The 17199-nt window shown below is 40.4% G+C and overlaps 1 protein-coding gene across 5 annotated transcripts in view; it reads left to right on the forward strand.

Annotated features, from left to right (window-relative positions):
* The window catches only part of RAB27B (RAB27B, member RAS oncogene family), a 145882-nt gene that overhangs the window by 81963 nt on the left and 46720 nt on the right, over positions 1 to 17199 (forward strand). The window contains exon 1 of one of the 5 annotated variants that reach the window (XM_046025367.1): positions 9200 to 9556. The exons of the other annotated variants lie outside the window; for them this stretch is intronic. The gene's annotated coding sequence lies outside the window, so the exon portion shown is untranslated. Of the gene's footprint in view, positions 1 to 9199; positions 9557 to 17199 lie in introns of those variants that run through there. 5 annotated transcript variants of the gene reach the window in all.

Raw genomic sequence — 17199 nt, forward strand, 5'->3', positions numbered from 1 at the left:
TTGAGAATATTGATCTGAAAATATTGTTGAAAACAAATATCTTCAAAATACACAACAGAAGATCACATGTTCACAGTGTACCCCCCATTGAGGGGTTTCAGTTGAAGGCGGAGGAGTTAAATAAGGCCATGACTGCATTTCTTTAAATGGTTGAAAAATAAGCCTAGTGTTATGTTTAGGTTCCTTTTTTTAGATGGCTTTATTAAACTTTAACTGACATAAAATAAATTGCACATAATTATAGTGCATAATATGATACATTTTGATATGTGGATATGCTGAAGAAACCATCTCCATAGTCAAGACAATGACCATATTTGTCATCCCCAAGGCTTTCTCCTGCTCATTCATAATCCCTTCCACATGCCTCATTCTCTCTTGGTAAAATGAAACTTTCAGGTTCCACTGTAAATTCTCAGGGGTCTCACTTAGCCGGCTCCCAATAAATTTGATTGAACAATATTTAATTCTAGGGAATACTGTGCTTTCTTATGTACATATTTATCAGAAATAACTATCAAAGTGATTTTCAGGCATGTAACTCTATGAGGTGACTATCACAATTATTAGCCTTTTTTATAAAAGAAGAAATAAGGGATTAGAGAGAGATGATGGAATTGGTTCTGAAATCTAAACATAGGACCTCATAACATGTGTAAGTTATGAGTAACTTGAGTGTGTTATGTGTTATGAGTGTGTAACTGATTGAGGCACCCAGGTGCCTCACGAATTTTATTTAGTGAGCTCTACACCCAACATGGGGCTTGAACTCGCGACCCTGAAATCAAGAATCACATGCTCTACTGACTGAGCTCGCCAGGCGCCCTTCTTCGTGTGAATTTTAAGAGGTGGTAGCAGAAGCAATATTAAATTAGTCTGACAGCGGAACCCTTCTAATGCACACACGGTTATTAATATCTCTAGATGTAATGTTCCTTAGGAGAGAACTTGACCTAAATGATGGCTTTTAAAATTTGATTTTCTGTGATTCCAAACTAAGTAACCAAGACATTTTAGGAATTACTTTTGTTAATAACTTTCTTATTTCTAGTGGATTAAAGAAAAAATGAAGAAGAATTGAACCTTTGGTATAAGGGGAAAAGTGCATACACATATATGTATATATACACACATACAAAATATACATACATACATATACGTGTGTGTACACATACAACAAACATATATGGGAAAAGGGCAAATAAAACTAATCATTTATGACATACTATCTTCTTGATGCAAGTGAGAATTCCAAGTCTCATCATGGGGTATAGAATAAAGAAGCTTAGGTCCTCTGTTAAATCTCTGCAATTATGGCCTTAATTGGCATAATTCAGAGGAGAAACCAGATGCCGTGGCTTAGAAAATGCTAATCCCTTGTCCTCATGTTGCTGTCAGTTGTGGCTCCTTCCTCCAGGGCTCTGTGGTCCTTGTCTGTCGCTGTGGCGAGAATGTCCTTGAAAGGGTTTTCTTCACGCCTGTCTGTGTTCCATCTACTTCTTATTAAAGGATTGTAGACTCAAAAGTGCAAGTTTGGGCCGTGTATTTTCTGGTTGTTACAAATCCGGTTTTGCCACTAATGAGCTGAGGCAAGACTGACGGTGCCCAGCAATAGACAAGGCATTTCCGTGGCTTAATCATCTCCTTAACTAGTAGGAGAGAGAGTTGCCAACCTTTAGTTGTGACATAAGATTATAGTAACTATAGTGAGGGAGTCAAAGTTTCTTGTTGCAATTTTCATTGAGAAAAAAAAACACATTTGTACCATTATGCCTCAAGGGCTTTCCTTAATTTGCTGTTGGCAATTCTATTGTAAATCACATTTACTTCAAGAATGCAATATTTCCTGCTTTGAATCGTTGTCACAAGTATTTTTCCAACTTTCAGTATTTCAATTATGAAAAAAAAATTTGCTGAAATATGAAGCACAAAAGACAAAGGACTCCTGTCCATTTCCTTGAAACTTCCTTGCTAAGGCTGTCAAGGTAGTGAAGAGATTCCTTTATTTATTGACTCATTCAGCAAACATTCATTCTTGGGACACCTATAGTGATGTCAGACCCGTGAAATTTTTATAAGCAAATTATTTTTAAAATGCTGTGGATTTAACATGTAAGATCAAAGATGAAGTCATTACAAATAGCTTTTGGGAGAACTTGAAGTCAAACCTAAGCCTTTGATTTAGAATTCTTGCTCATTTTACACTATCCAGAACTTGGGAAAATCCCTACTTCTATAATTTTATACATGGAAGCTTCCAAAATGATCCCGCAACTTTGAAATGAAAAAGTCTCTATAGAACATCCTATTCTACTACAGATAAATCTTGTCTCATAAATCCCCTGGCCATAAAGTATAAGAAGCAGACGTGCTTTGTCTAAATTCTGAATCAAATGCAGGTAAAATTCAGTGTATATATGACTTAGAGCCACCTGCCACGTTTGCCAAGAATATTAGAATCTATATCCATACGGATAGTTGCATTGCTGGGGTTGACATCATCATCTGATTAGGCTTTTAGATATTCATTGTCATTCTTAAAGACCCATTCTCTTTCCACCCAGGTCAATGTAGAAAAGCAGGTGGAAATGTGATAGGAATTACTTTCTTCACATCATTCAAGTTCTTAATGGCAAAGTGACACTAATATCTGCCATGAGTTCCAGGAATACTTGTCCCTTTGGATTTTTTTAAATTTTTAAAAAAGATTTTATTTATTTATTTGACAGACAGAGATCACGAGTAGTCAGAGAGGCAGACAGAGAGAGAAAAGGGGAAGCAGGCTCCCCGCTGAGCAGAGAAACCGACGTGGGGCTGGATCCCAGGACCCTGGGATCATGACCCAAGCCAAAAGCAGAGGCGCCCCCCCCTTTGGATATGTTATCTAGGTTTGTTTGGCATTTCAATATCAGAGACTCAGAAATTAACCTTTTGATCACACTGACCCTTAACGTATAGGTTAAGGAAAAAGTGGCAAACATGGGATGGATTTGAGACTCTTGTTGAACCTCCTGTGAAGTAGATTGGATCAAGCCATAAGTTCTGACTCTAATCTTTGAATTGCAGTGACTTTCCTGTTACTCAGTCACTAGTGACACTTCAGAGTCAGCATTCTATTCTGGAAAGTTTCTTGATCCCCAGTGCCGGTTATCTTGGAAAATAATTGCACGATCTTTCGTGAAAATGTAGAAAGAAAACATTCTCAATGTATTTGTAATGTTGCAGTGTCCTTCCTAGAGAGCAAGGTGCTTCTTTTTTTTTTTTTTTTAAGGTGCTTCTTTGAATTAAGACAGAACTAACTCTAGGTTTGAATTTCATCAAACTGTGAAAACAATTATTAGCACTCTCAATCAAATTGCATTTTATCCTGGGCATCCATATTAATCAACTCATCCTGTTCTAAAATTGTGTTCCTTCTTCTTTGGAATCCATTCCCATTCATCTGTCCCTCTCTCTCTTGCTTATATAATTTATATTTATATATAAATATAATTTAGATATATATAAGATTATATATATAATATTAGATAATTTAACAAGTTCCATATTTCTTTTAATTGTAAAATTGCTTTTCCCAGGTTTGGTACTGTGTTGCCCCCCACTCTAGAGCAAGCTGGTTTAGGACCAGAGCTACAAGCCTAACTGCCTTCTGTTATGTGATTGGAACTCTACCCTTGGAATCACTCAAAGCCACTGCATCTAGACTCTGTATTTTGGCCCCCTCAGGAGCATCTGACCCCTTTGGTTTTTATAGGGGACTCCCACCAAGACATACATTAGATTGAACGCCTTACACACAGAAGATGACTAATATTTACCACATTTTATAGGTGGAGAAATTCAAGCAAATGGGAAGTTCTTATTAACTTTGTATCTTCATTCTGGTCATGTGTGTTTTTATCAGTTCCTTTAAAACGACTTCTCTCTCAAGACTGTCACCAAGTATATGACTGTAAAAATAAATAGTGTCTAGTTTATTTAAGATAGGCTGAGTAGTTCTAACAAAAGCCTACATTTTATATGAAGTATGCAAGGACTTTCTTCCATTCTTTCAATCTGCAGTAGTAATGAAATCTGCAGCTAAAAATTTCACAGAACAGGAACAGTCATACTATTTCTTGAAAATACAGTTTTAAAAAGTAATCACTTAACATGGGATTCTTTGCTGTGACCAAATCTAGTTGTTATTTTTGCAAATTATCTTTTTAATATCATATATGATCAAGTATAAGGCAACATCATTTCCCAAATTATATGTTAAAAAAGAGATGTTTATCTTATACTGGTGTCATTATAAATCTCTTATAATGGGACATTCATGAAAGTAATTTGGTCAAAAGAGTATTTTGGGGGAAGAATATTTTTGCCTGAAATTACATTGATTAATTTTAGTCTGGACGCTTGGAAAAATTACCTGATAATTGGTTAAAAGCCTGGCCAAAAAAATTAAGAAAGATTCAGTTATTCCTGAGTGTATGACATCATTATTTGAACTGTTTGCAGATTAAAAAATAGCAAAGGTTGTGAAGAAAAACACTGTTTTTTGATCACATGTTTGGGGAAAATGAAGAAATCATCATATATGTGCTTATACTTACATGGTAGGCACATAAAGCCTTTTATTTTGTAGCTTATTATAAAGCTAACATTAAGCAAATATGTGTCTAAACATGTGCATGTATAAGACTATACTTATGTGTATACATATAATTATATATATTGATATATGACTATATTTATGTTTATATATGTGTTGTTACATTCTTTCCTATTAGTTTTATTAAAATGGATTTGTTTGTCCTTAATCAATGTGATACATGAATTAAATAATTTTGTAATCATAGCTCTGTTCATAATTATACTTACAGCATTTTTTTGTTAATAAAGGGGCCTAATACTATTTATATACAGAAATATGGTTTACCCATTCTACTGTGGCTTCTTTGCAAGTCAAGGCTTGCATAAAGGCTATATGAAAGCATTACTCATGAAACCATTTGGTCCTTTCCCATTCAAGAGTCCTTTAACATAGAAAGAACTAGACTGAGTTACAGTAATTTCTATGTAAGGTCCCAGTGTGTGTTCATTTCACATCCTAAGACACTGAGACGAAATGAAATTAGAAATGGAAGGTTAAGAACACCATAGAGAGTAGACGTGCTACCTATAATTATGTGAACAAGTCTACTCTGATGCCTAAAACAGGTCTTCATGTGTTATGTCTGTAGAGTAATTTGTAGTAGAAATTCACTTAAGCACATGTATTTCTTGAACTTACATCTTTAAAAGTAGTTAGCAAAACTAGCATGACCTGGGTGTCCAGTCTTGTGACCTTTAGTCATGCTGTGGGATTTCCTCAAACTGGGGAAGGCTTGATTTTATTTGTGATTAGACAGACTTTATATGAACTGCAAACCAGCAGAGGGAGGAGGCAAACCCGTGCATGACTCCTTGGCAAAGCCTTCTCTGCCACCCCGGAAGAAGGGTGAGTTAGGTAACTTCTGATCTATCAGTGTGAGGTTCAAGTGCATAGACACGACACCAATTTTTAAGGGTACTGGGAAGGAATGAAAGGCAGTATCTTGCCCAGAAAGTGAAATCAGTGGTTCATGTTACCAAGGACAAGAGAGAAGAAACCAAAGCTATTTTTGTTTACAGCTTTAAAATCCTCATTCTCTCTTAGAGCCCCTTTTATTTTTCTTTCGTGTTCTTCGCTTTATCCCCTAGGCCTAGCAGAGTATCAGACACACCTGACTTAATGACTGTGAGAACTTCTCAATTCTATCAGGCTGTACTCTTTCTTTCTTTTTTCTTTCCTTCCTTCTTTTTTTCCTTCCTTCCTTCCTTCTTTCCTTCCTTCCTTCCCCTGGAGTCTTTTCCTACTCTAATTCATCCTTCTGCTTTCTCTCCAGGCCTGCTTCACAATTGTTCTGGAGAATTCACTTTTATGTCTCCTATGTTGGACCTGCATTTCTTGGGTCCAATCTCTTTCTCTTTCTTGATTTATAAGCTTGTTTTGGATCCTTCTTTAAAAACAGCACAAGAAGTCCATTTTTCAATCCTGGCAGATCTGAAAATATCTTCAGTCACACTTCACTGACATTTTACCGGGGTATACAATTCTAGGTTCAACATAATTTCATTTTTAAATGTGAAGGCATTTAAAGAATCTTCTGGGTCTGTTACTGCTCTTGAGAAACATAATGCAGTTTTTATTCTTTTCCTTTTATGTGATCTGCTTTATGTTTCTGGAAGATGTTTCATGTTCTTTTTATTTGGGCTTATAATTTTCAGAATGATGTATTTTGGTATATTTAATTAATCAATTGGTTTTAAAAATTCTTCTCTTGGACTTTTAGTGGAAATTTTGATCCCAAAGATCCATGGTCGTCATTTCTGGAATAATTTTTGCACTACTTATTTAAGTAATTTTTCATCCCTTTCTGGGTAGAAAGAACTCTTTTCTGGAACTTTCTGGAATTCCCTTTAGTCAGAAAAAATTTCCCCTTTTTCTAATTTTTTTTTTAATTTCCCTAACTTTTTGTTCTATTTTCCTGAAGATTTTTTATCAGAATCTAAACAACCCATCTGTCAAATTTTTAAAATTTTGAGTAAATTTTCAACTTTGGGAGTTTTTTTCCTGTCTTGCATATAAATTTCTTCTTAGTTCTTTTTCTATGGGAGCAGAGTAAAAATATGTGTTCATCTTGTTAAGCCACAAATGACTCTAGTTTACTTTCTCCAGAAAATAAACTTCCAGTCTCCTGGAGGCTGGCATGAGCAGATGGAGGAACTTATGGTTGGTTGATTGCACGGCAGTGGGGAAGGAAGTTTTGGGTCCAAGCATTCTGTAGACAGAAGTCTAGCCAAGCCCCTGTGTTCACCCTACCACCTGGTCTCCTTCTATGGTGGTATTTCTGCCTCCTAGGTCCAAGCCTCCCAGGCTAAAGCACAGAGAATCATCTTGCTTCTTATCCATAACCCCTCCTACAGGCGCGCAGAGTGTAAACTCTTCTCTTCCAAGTCAGTTACACGCCCCCATCTGATTTACACTCTTCCAACCATCTCTTGTTGTTTATTTTGTCTTTTGAGGTCTCTTCATCTTTCTGTCTGTTTCTATTATTTAATAACAGTTAAAAGTCCTCTTCTTCTCATGTTGGAGGGCTTTGGGAAGGGGGAGGATGAAGTCTCCCATGTACATACATGTACCTGTTTATTTCAGTGCTCTGTTTATTGGTCGATAAACCCATTGACAAATTATGTCTATTTAATCTGTGCCGCAGAAACTCAGGGTACAGGAAGGCATTTATTTTGACTATGATGCATGGTGCTGGCCCCCTGTTTTCACTGGTTTTGTAGGGTCTTTTATTCTACTCTACCCTTGGTCAATGTGGCCTTCCTGGGGTGGCCCAGAATCACTTCTCTCCTGTTCTGCCACCATTCTCCTTGGAACCCTTCTTCCCCCAGGGAAGGAAAACTTCCACCACTTTCCAGCAGCTGAGTAGCATCACTATGTAATGTTAATGCCTCTGAGCCTCAGAACCCAAAGACAGGACTTCCGTGGCAGGTGACACCAGGAGGGCTGTCCATATGAAAGTGAACCCTATGAGGCAACTGGCCCGCTTATCTGGGGGCAGATGCGAAATGTCTGCGTTAGACTTTCTTATGCCAGGTATTTGTCTAGAAAAAGAGAGGCAGTACAGTGTAGTGACCACCCTGAGTCCTGCCTGTGGGGTCAGCAAACCTGAGTTCTACCTTTATGATCCTCGTGATTCTGGGCACCTTGTTGGGATTTTCTCAGTCTCCGTCTCATCTTCCTTAAAGTAGGGACAGTAAAAATAATAGATTCCTTGCCTTTTTCAAAGCAGTGTGATGAACATCAAATGAGATGATCTACGGGCAGGGCTTGAATAATAGCTATTTGGATAAATATAAACACATACACGGGGGGCAAGAATACAGATTATCACTGATGAGCGCAGAAAATCGTTTTTAAATATTTTTTGAGAATCATTTGAAATTAATGTGCTGCCTACGGTAGAATAAATTCAGTTATGTTCTTTCTTTTATCTCTCTCTAGGCCCAGGGACACACGCTTGTTATATACTCAGTTTTCAAGACAAGAACCTTGAGGTAGAGGAAACAGAACGTCCATATTTTCTAATAGAATAGAGTCTTGGGGCGCCTGGGTGGCTCAGTGGGTTAAATCCTCTGCCTTCGGCTCAGGTCATGATCCCAGGGTCCTAGGGTTGAGCCCCACATCGGGCTCTCTGCTCTGCGGGGAGCCTGCTTCTTCCTCTTTCTCTCTCTCTGCCTTCCTCTCTGCCTACTTGTGATCTCTGTTTGTCAAATAAGTAAATAAAATCTTAAAAAAATTCTTTAAGAATAGAGTCTTGTGGAACCCAATACTTTCTCCCATTGTCCTCTTCTTCACTCTTTCGCTGCTGGGTGTGACATTGGGTTTCAGTTTGGGGCTCTTCCTTCATCTCCTCCACCCACAGCATTCTCAGGGAGATGCTCGCTAGCTGGAAACAGCAGTGCCTCCCAGATGGTCCTGAAAGCCCCCTGCCAGAACTGGGTCAAACAATTAAAATTTAAATAGCATCTCATCATTTCCCAACAATGGTTTGGAACATTTAAATGTTCTTCGCGGAGGAATGATTCTATTGTTATTATACATATGCAACCTTGGATTCTCCCCCTTACCATCAGCCCATAAACTGGGGATGCCAGAGTCAGTCTGAACTGTTCCCTCAAGAGAGCCAGCCAGGATCTGTGTTGCGGACAGAAGGAGCCAGCGTGCCTTGAGCAGGGTCTGCCATGTAGTAGACACTTTGTAACGATTTGTTCAGTGCATGTGGACGCTCTCGATTTTCTTTGCTCTCACAGACATGAGCTCTCTGAAGTGACATTAGGAGGCAAAAAATGGGATGGTGTATACTGCTTAATGCATTCAAATGGCCAGGTCCCAACTTTCAAAGCACTAATTTCGTTAGGTCCCCTCTTATTTCCCGGGGCAGTTCCTTGCTCTCCCCGTCGTTCAGCAGACATCCCCTGGGGGAGAGAACGCAGTGCCTTGAAAGCAGCTCGCACAGTGCCCCAGCTCTTTGAATGAGAGGTAGCAAGGAAGACACGGGAAAACAGAGGACTAACAATGAGACGGCCGCTCGGGCTTACAGCCCCGCAGTGGGGAGGATTTACAGGAGCCCAGCGCCTTTGAGTCACCAGCAAGATTTGCCCGAGGTGAGCTCGGCACGTCGGCGTTAGGACGGGGAGACACGCCTTCTTCTCGCACGGACCTTCCAGATCCCGGCGGCTCGGCCGACCCGGGGGTGGTTCTCCAAGTCCTGCCCCTGGCAGTCCCGACGGGCAGGGGCTGGGGACCGATCCCGAGCGCAGGTGGGGAAACAAGGAGCTGTCCCCACGAGTGGCGCCCCGCAGAGCAGATCCCGTGCGGTCGCTGGCGTGGGAGCCCCGGAGCCCGGGCTTGGGAGAGGGGACCGAGACCTCCGAAACCCGACCCCCAGCGCTCCCGCAGAGGAAACTTCGCAGGCTGGTGAGTGGGGGAAGCCGGGCTGCCAGGGCAGGAATGCGTTCCCGCCCGCTCCGGGTGCTCTCAGCCGCCCGCCTGCGAGAAGGAAGTGAGACGTGGACCGGGAGCGGCGGGCCCGGAGGGGGGCGCGCCGAGCCCTGCGGAGCGTGTGCCCTGCGGGGCCCGGTGCGGGGCGCGAGCGCGCGGGGTCGCAGCGCTCCCGGGCCACCGCGGGGGTGTCGGCCCCGGAGCCCCGGGAAACCCGGGCCGCTGTCTCTGTCTGGGTATTTCCGCAGCAAACAGCTGGTTAGGATTAAACAAACACCACCGCCTCCCCTCAAAAAACAAGTCACAGCAACGCCAGCTTCGTTCCGTCTGTATCCCCAAACAGCTAAAATAATTGATGATGATGATGGTGGTGGTGGTGATGTGTTTAGAGATCGGCAAGTATTTGAGTGATCCGAGCCAGCTAAGTGACAGGACTTTTTTTTTTTTTTTTTTTTTTTTTTTGCACTTCCTCAGGTGTGGTGACCACAGAGAAATCAAAAGTAATTTCTGTCTTCCCGTATTTTTGCTCAGTTATTTCCAAATCCGGATCCTCGCATGGCAGCTGCTAGGATGTTTGCAGGGGCGCCTGCTCAAGTGGCCGCAGTAGCTTAGCTTCCAAGAGTTTCCCACCCAATACAACAGAATTTAATTATTCGAAAAATACTGAGGCAGGTGACTGGCGAAAGCTGCAGGCTGTCTTACGAGGGAAGAGCCATGTTTGGTTAAAGTCACCACCCCTGTATCATGCTTACTGGCTTTTTATTTCACAATCTAAAATTAAGGCTATAAGGTTCCGGCCGATTAAATGGTACATTACTAAATTAAGCCCAAGTTAATAAATGTGGTTCCAGGGTTATTAACAACAAAATTATTATTTAACATAACAGTATCTATGCATTTTGATATGTTTCTATTTTTTAAATGTGTACTATTCTTAATATTTAGTTATAGTCATGCATATTCAGTGATGTATAAATGAATATATATATTTATATGCATGGTTGTATAGTTCTAAATTTGAGAAGTTAACAGAAAAGATAGACTTTGGCATTACAGACTCAGACATTTAAGTTTGTTGAATTTTCAAGTTATTATAAAGTCCACGTTGTAGTATTAAATGAGAACCATACTTGCCTTGTGTCATTCCCCCTAAAGAGTTATTTTTCATAGTTTCTTCACATGATCCTCTACCCAGAAGGGATCAGCCTTTCTTGAAGGCAAGAGGGGATTCTTATGGGTAACCAAAAGAGGGTCATCCTGACAGTTTTATATTAGTGAGGCTTTTCTGCTTATGGATTATGGGCCTCTCCTAAATTGTTACCATCATTGCTTTCGAAAGCAAAACAAACATTTCAGATGAAACTGGATGAGCCTGTTCTCATAGTTGCCAAGAAGTAATAAAGGGAATCTGTCAAATGTGAGCAATGGCAACTCTCACAGGCCATTTCTGGAACAGGAATATTTGACCTGATAACGAAGGTAACCCTCATACATCCGTCCTCTCGGCTCCTTGAGACACCAGCTTATTCTAAAATTATCTACTGGTTTCTGAGTTGCTTTTCATTTAGTTAGCTGTTTTTTGTTTTGTTTTTTTTTTTTTTCCTGGAAAAGTGAAAGTAAGCCAAAACCCCGAGGTTGTTCAGAGCAGAAATCTGCTCTTTTCCCACCGTCACTCTGAGAAGTTTCAGGTTGGGTTTTCAGTCTTTCAGATCAGCAGAGCATGAAACATAGACTATTCACATAAAGCTCACCTCGCAATTAATCTAGTTTCTTGAGCTGATTCATCAAGGTAGCTTAACCAATAGTTCAGCTCTTAAGCAAGTAATTGTAATGTCGATATGCAGGAAAACAACTATAGTAAAAATAGGACAAACCAGGTGTTTCCCATGGGAGAGGATGTCACTTTCTAGAGTTGGTGTCTAAAGGAGAATGATTTTTTACTCATTATTAGGTGTACTTGAGCTGAAGTTTATGATACAGTAGTAGAACGTAGCAACATCACTAAGCATAATAAATGCCTATTGTAAACCCCATACGTGGAGTTGAGAGTTTTACTTAATTTGTTTCGCACAATCATCATTCATGTTCTCCAAATACTAACCTTCTTTCGTAGGTCCTCCTTGAATGAAGGAAACTTGACCAGTAATGAGACTAAAACTCTGTTTAACACATAATCACAAAAAAAACTTCTAAAATCTTTTTACGTGAACAACTTCCATGTATTAAGAAAAATAATTTAAGTTTCTTGTTCACTTATTTAACAAGTATTTATTACTGCCAAGCACTCTTCTGGGCTCTGTGTGGACAGAACTGGACAAAACAGACAACAGACGAACATCTCGGCCCCATAGAGTTTGCCTTTTACCGGGGAGATAGAGAATAGACAAGATACACGGAAGCTGAATCTATACCTCATGAGAGATAAATGCTGGGAGAAAATATAAAGCAGTGGAGGCATGCAGAGGGTCAGTGGCATGGCCCAGCAGGTGTTGAAATTTTAGATCAGGTGCCTAGGGAAAGCCTTCCTGCGAAGACAGTCTTTGAATATTGGTTTGAAGGAAGTCAGAGAGTGAGCCGTGTGGTTTTGAGGAGGACAAGTTTTCCAGATGGAAAGGATAACAAGCAGGGCTTTACCTAGCATCCTCCAGGTAACAAAACAGACTGCAACACCTGGAGGGGGACTGGGGTAGCAAGAAATGGGGGTGGGTGATAATGGGGCCAGGTCACAGAGGGCTTTGAAAGTCCTGAAAAACATGTTGACTTTTGATATTTTCTGAAAGCAGTGAGAAGACACTATGATTTAGATACTGTCTATTGAAAATTCATTCAAGAGACTAAGCATACTCTGAGCCTTGGTATTCTTCTAAACCAGTGGATAATAGAGGTTAACACCATGGAAATTACATTCGAGCTTAGAGATAGACACCTAAGTCAATATACAGATTAGCAATCATACAAGTTTCAGTGCTATTTAAAAAAATGTAATGTGAAATAAGGAGAGTGACCTGGGAGGGGTAGGAGAGTGCTGTGTGATTTGGAAGCAAAGCCTCAGAGAAGGCCATCTTTCTGAAAGATCACCCTGACCTCCTTGAAGAGAAGGTGTTGTAGGGTGAGCAGAGAAGAGACTAGGTAGGGGGTGATGCCAGCAGATGACCATGGCATAGATCGGGAATAGTTGTCCTGGAGAGAAAGAAATAGATTCAGGACCTCTTTGAAGATAGACTTGCTGACAAATCAGATAAGGAGTGGGTTGAAGAAAAGGGAGAATCAAAATGATCATCAGGTTTTGTACGAATTTATGAGACAGGTGGTGGAGCTCTTTCCTAAGGTGGATGAAGCCAAGAGAAAAAAAATTGGAAAGGAAATGCAGAATTCATTTCCAGCCTTTTGAGATACTCTTAGGTATCCTTGTGGAAATGTCCAATTGGGCTTTGGATATAGAACTTGGAGCACTTGGAAGAAGTCATAGCTGCTCATAGAAATTTGGAAATAGAGATTCTGTGGGAGCTATTAGACCCCTGGTCTTGAGGATATCACCAAAGGATCACACTCTGGGTTATTCTAACATCGAGGGATCTTGCAGAGGAGTCAGTAACAGCCCCCGCCCCCCCCACACAAAAGAGTGTTGTCACAGAACCCAAGCCAGGAAGTGTTTCCAAAAACAGGCAATGGTCACTTGGGTCAGACATTGCAAAGACGCAGAGTGAGGTGAGGACCAGGAAGTGATAATTGCCTGTGGCAACTTGGAATCACTGGCAACCTTGACAGAAGACAGAGTTCTTAAAAATAAGGAATTCAGATAAACTAACAAATGCTGGAAAGAGCATTTCGCAAACCCCCCAAAGAGAGACTGTTAGAGAAATTCATGAGGCTACATAGAGGCTCTAATAAAAGCCATTTAAAAAAACTGGCTTATAGAACAGATGAACAAAGGGGCTCATAATTAGAAATCCTTACAAAGGTGTTGTGAGCTGTCAAGAGAGAATGAAGAGGAGAAAACCCAGAGTGGGCTGAAGCCTGGGAAGAATGCTCAGGAGAACCAAAGATTCTTCTAGCATTGTTTAAAACGAAGCAGTGAATAAGGAAGTTAATGGATGTGAGTGAAAGTAGAATTACTCAGTTTCTATTGTGTTTCCCTCTTCTTTCTGCAAAAAAGAAAATAGTGTTCCAAAATGAGAAGGAATTGGTAACACCAAAAGAAAATTTATGTCAAAGGAAGTTGAGAAGTTATTGTGACCATGAGTAACTTCTTTAAATGGGAAAGAATAATGCTGAGTTTGGTCAAGAAGACCTGTCTGAGGAAACTTATGCTTCAGTGGAGACTGAAGGATATTTGGGTGCCACTCAAGTGGGCAGTCAAGACAGAACAATCCAGATGGAGCCGAAGAACCTGCCGAGATCTCCACCTGGGAAAGAGCGTGGTGCCTTCAGTGAGCTGGCAGAGGGTTTAAGTGGAAGGCAGGGGGTCAAGAGGGGCACCAGCTAAGGCTGAAAAGACCACTTAGGAAGTCATGGCAGGGACTGAATAAAACCAAAGAAGACCAAGGAATGTACCACTCCAAGAATTCTTTGTTATAGAGATGGCCTGTGCTGGGAGGCTTCACCAGATGACCTTTATTATCTCTGATATCTTACCCTTGATCTAATTTCTGGTGTCTGGGGATAAGGGCATCTCTAGAGAAATGTGAGGGCGAGAGGAAAAGTGGAGAGTAAGGATGGGCATGTGCTGTCCTTGATGGGGAAAGCTGCCTCAAGGCCCAGACTCGATCTCCTCTGCAGACTTGGAGAAGGCCTGGTGTGCATCTGTTTCCGGTACAAACTGGGAGGAAGTCTTTGAATTCTGTGCTGTGGTTTTCTCTGTAAAGCGAGTGTGTGATAACTGAGTTGTTGCAAAGACAGAATGCCCTTGAATACGAATGTTTCTTTCTCATTCCCAGCAGCGTTTCTAATCAAGTGTGGTCTGCATGGTTCTCACTTCTTACAGTTTGTCACTCTCTCAAAGGACACTTTGACATTCAAAATAAACCCATGCATGAGGCCAAGGAAGCCAGAAGTTAGTTTCCTCTCAGTTCCTGGAAAGTGTTAAATTCGGGTGATTTTTGTGAATAAAGTCTGAAGTCTGGTGCCTTTGTTCTAAAGTAGTAATGTTGATTCTTAAAATCAATATAGTAAATATCCACATGCAGGGAGAGTCTTGGCAGCTTGAGAACAGAGAATTATTTCAAGAGAAAAGAAACAATTCAAATTCATAAATGTTGACTGTGTATTTAAAGAAAGATGCCATGTTTGCATCATAGTATTTTATAATCAGTAGAAACATTTTTATTTGTCTTATTTTTTAGGAACTGTGTTTTTTGTTTGTTTGCTTGCTTTTTTTTTTTAAAGATTTTATTTATTTATTTGACAGACAGAGATCACAAGTAGGCAGAGAGGCAGGCAGAAAGAGAGAGAGAGAAGCAGGCTCCCCACTGAGCAGAGAGCCCGATGTGGGGCTCGATCCCAGGACCCTGAGATCATGACCCTAGCCGAAGGCAGAGGCTTAACCCACTGAGCCACCCAGGCACCCCAATCCCTACCATTCTTAAGAGTAGTTGCTTTTGTCCTAAGGCTTTATTAAGGAAGAAAAGATTCTTTTTTGTAGACATTTTAGAGAACCGATATATCCTCAGCTTCTCCTACATAATTGGGCGTAAGTTAGCTTCTTATAAGGTCAAGCATTCCCTATACCCCTAAACTCCTGCCAGAACAACAACAACAACAAAAATGTATTACATAGTCCATATTGTCATGGAGGTAAAATTGTCTCCTTGAGTCTTTTTTTCTTTGACATTCACTGAAAGTGGAGCAAAGAACTTCCTTTTTAGTACTTGTCAAGAGAAAATTGTTCTTTTTCAGAACTTTATCTTAGAGCCCAATTTTCTCTCTTTTTAGTATTTTTTTGCTTCTAAGATGGGGAATTAGTGGCTTGTTGACTATTCTTTCTAACGAGTTAAACTCTCCTAAGTAGCTATGACTGAAAACAGCTCATGAATTCCTCTTCGCAGTGAGCATATCTACTTCATGTAGCAAAAATCCAAAGACATGCGTAATGTTAGAAGTTGCAGGTGTATGAATAGAACTGTAGGGGAACAATTTGGGGCAAAAAAGAACTTTATAAATAAAAGCTAATGTGGTCCATGTTATTGGTGATACTATGGCCTGAAAAATCTTGAGCAGCTCTCAGATAAAATCTTCCATTATTAAGGGCAGATCCTGGGTTAGATATGTGTTCAAATCCCTCGTTCTGAAAATATTGTCACATCCCGTTATAGGAAGGGTCATTGGTGTCCTTCTGTAGAATCTCTTAAGTCAATCCTCAGGAAGGGAATAGGCCCTGTGATAGTGTGAGGCTCGTTCACCATTACTGTCCATAACACTCAACTATATATTCTAGACAGTAAGTTCTCCGTGTCCCGTCTCATGGATAAACATTGCAAATATATGTAAGTAGACTCAGGTGGTAAACTGCCAGACACTGTGGTTAGTCTGCAGACGGAAGTAATTGTAATTGATTAATCAGCAGGATTTTTCCTTTTTTCCATCGGGAATGGTAGCATTTTTCTGAGCCAGCCTCAGCCAACCTCTAGCATAAGAGATGGGCTTGTAAACGGCTCCATAACCTCTAAATGGGTCCAGGCCCACAATTGCAAACTAAATGGCCAACCTTTTAGATACATGACACCAAAGATCTCTTGGTTGATTGCATCTGGGTAAATTTAGAGTAATCTTTAAAACCATTACTGCCCTTTGAGTTGTTACCTTCAGAAATAGACACCCGTATACTATTCAGTCCAATTTCTAACCTGTCAGTCTAGAAAAACCAACTTACTACATAAAAGAAAATGGTTCAGAATTGAGGACTTAAACAATTCACAGGAATCACAAAGATAACAGTTTGACTTTCCTTAGAGTTAAAAATATACCTTATTGATTACGGTAAGTAAAACAGAGTCCTGCGTTTGCCACATTAACTTATTTGGAAGTGTTGTCAAGCAACAAGGTAGGTCCAGTGTCTGATAGCAGAAGGCTGCTTTGTAAGAAATAGCCCAGAGTGAACTAATGAGTTCATCATGGGAAAATTTGGACCTGGGTTTCTATCTGTACTTGGCTTATCTCCAAATAATAATCTCAAGTCACTGAAATATATAAAACGGACATAGAAGTAGTTGAGCCACTTGTTTGTAAGAAGAGTTATGTAAGATCTCGTCTATTTATTCCACTGTAGGAAAAACCTGGGTCAGAAAACTACAGGAATTTTTAGGAGGGTTTTATGGGATTTTTAATTTTAATTTTTTTGCAGAACTACTAGAATACTTAATCAAATGTACTGATTTCACTTCCAGTCTCTTTTCAAAGACGTGAGATTTTTTTTAAAATTTTTTATTTCTTTGACAGAGAGAAATCACAACTAGGCAGAGAGGCAGGCAGAGAGAGAGGAGGAAGCAGGCTCCCTGCCAAGCAGAGAGCCCGATGCGGGGCTCGATCCCAGGACCCTGGGACCATGACCTGAGCTGAAGGCAGAGGCTTTAACCCACTGAGCCACCCAGGTGCCCCAAGACATGAGATTTTGAGCTATTCTT

The sequence above is a fragment of the Meles meles genome, chromosome 12, assembly GCF_922984935.1.
Source record: "Meles meles chromosome 12, mMelMel3.1 paternal haplotype, whole genome shotgun sequence".
Lineage (NCBI taxonomy): Eukaryota > Metazoa > Chordata > Mammalia > Carnivora > Mustelidae > Meles > Meles meles.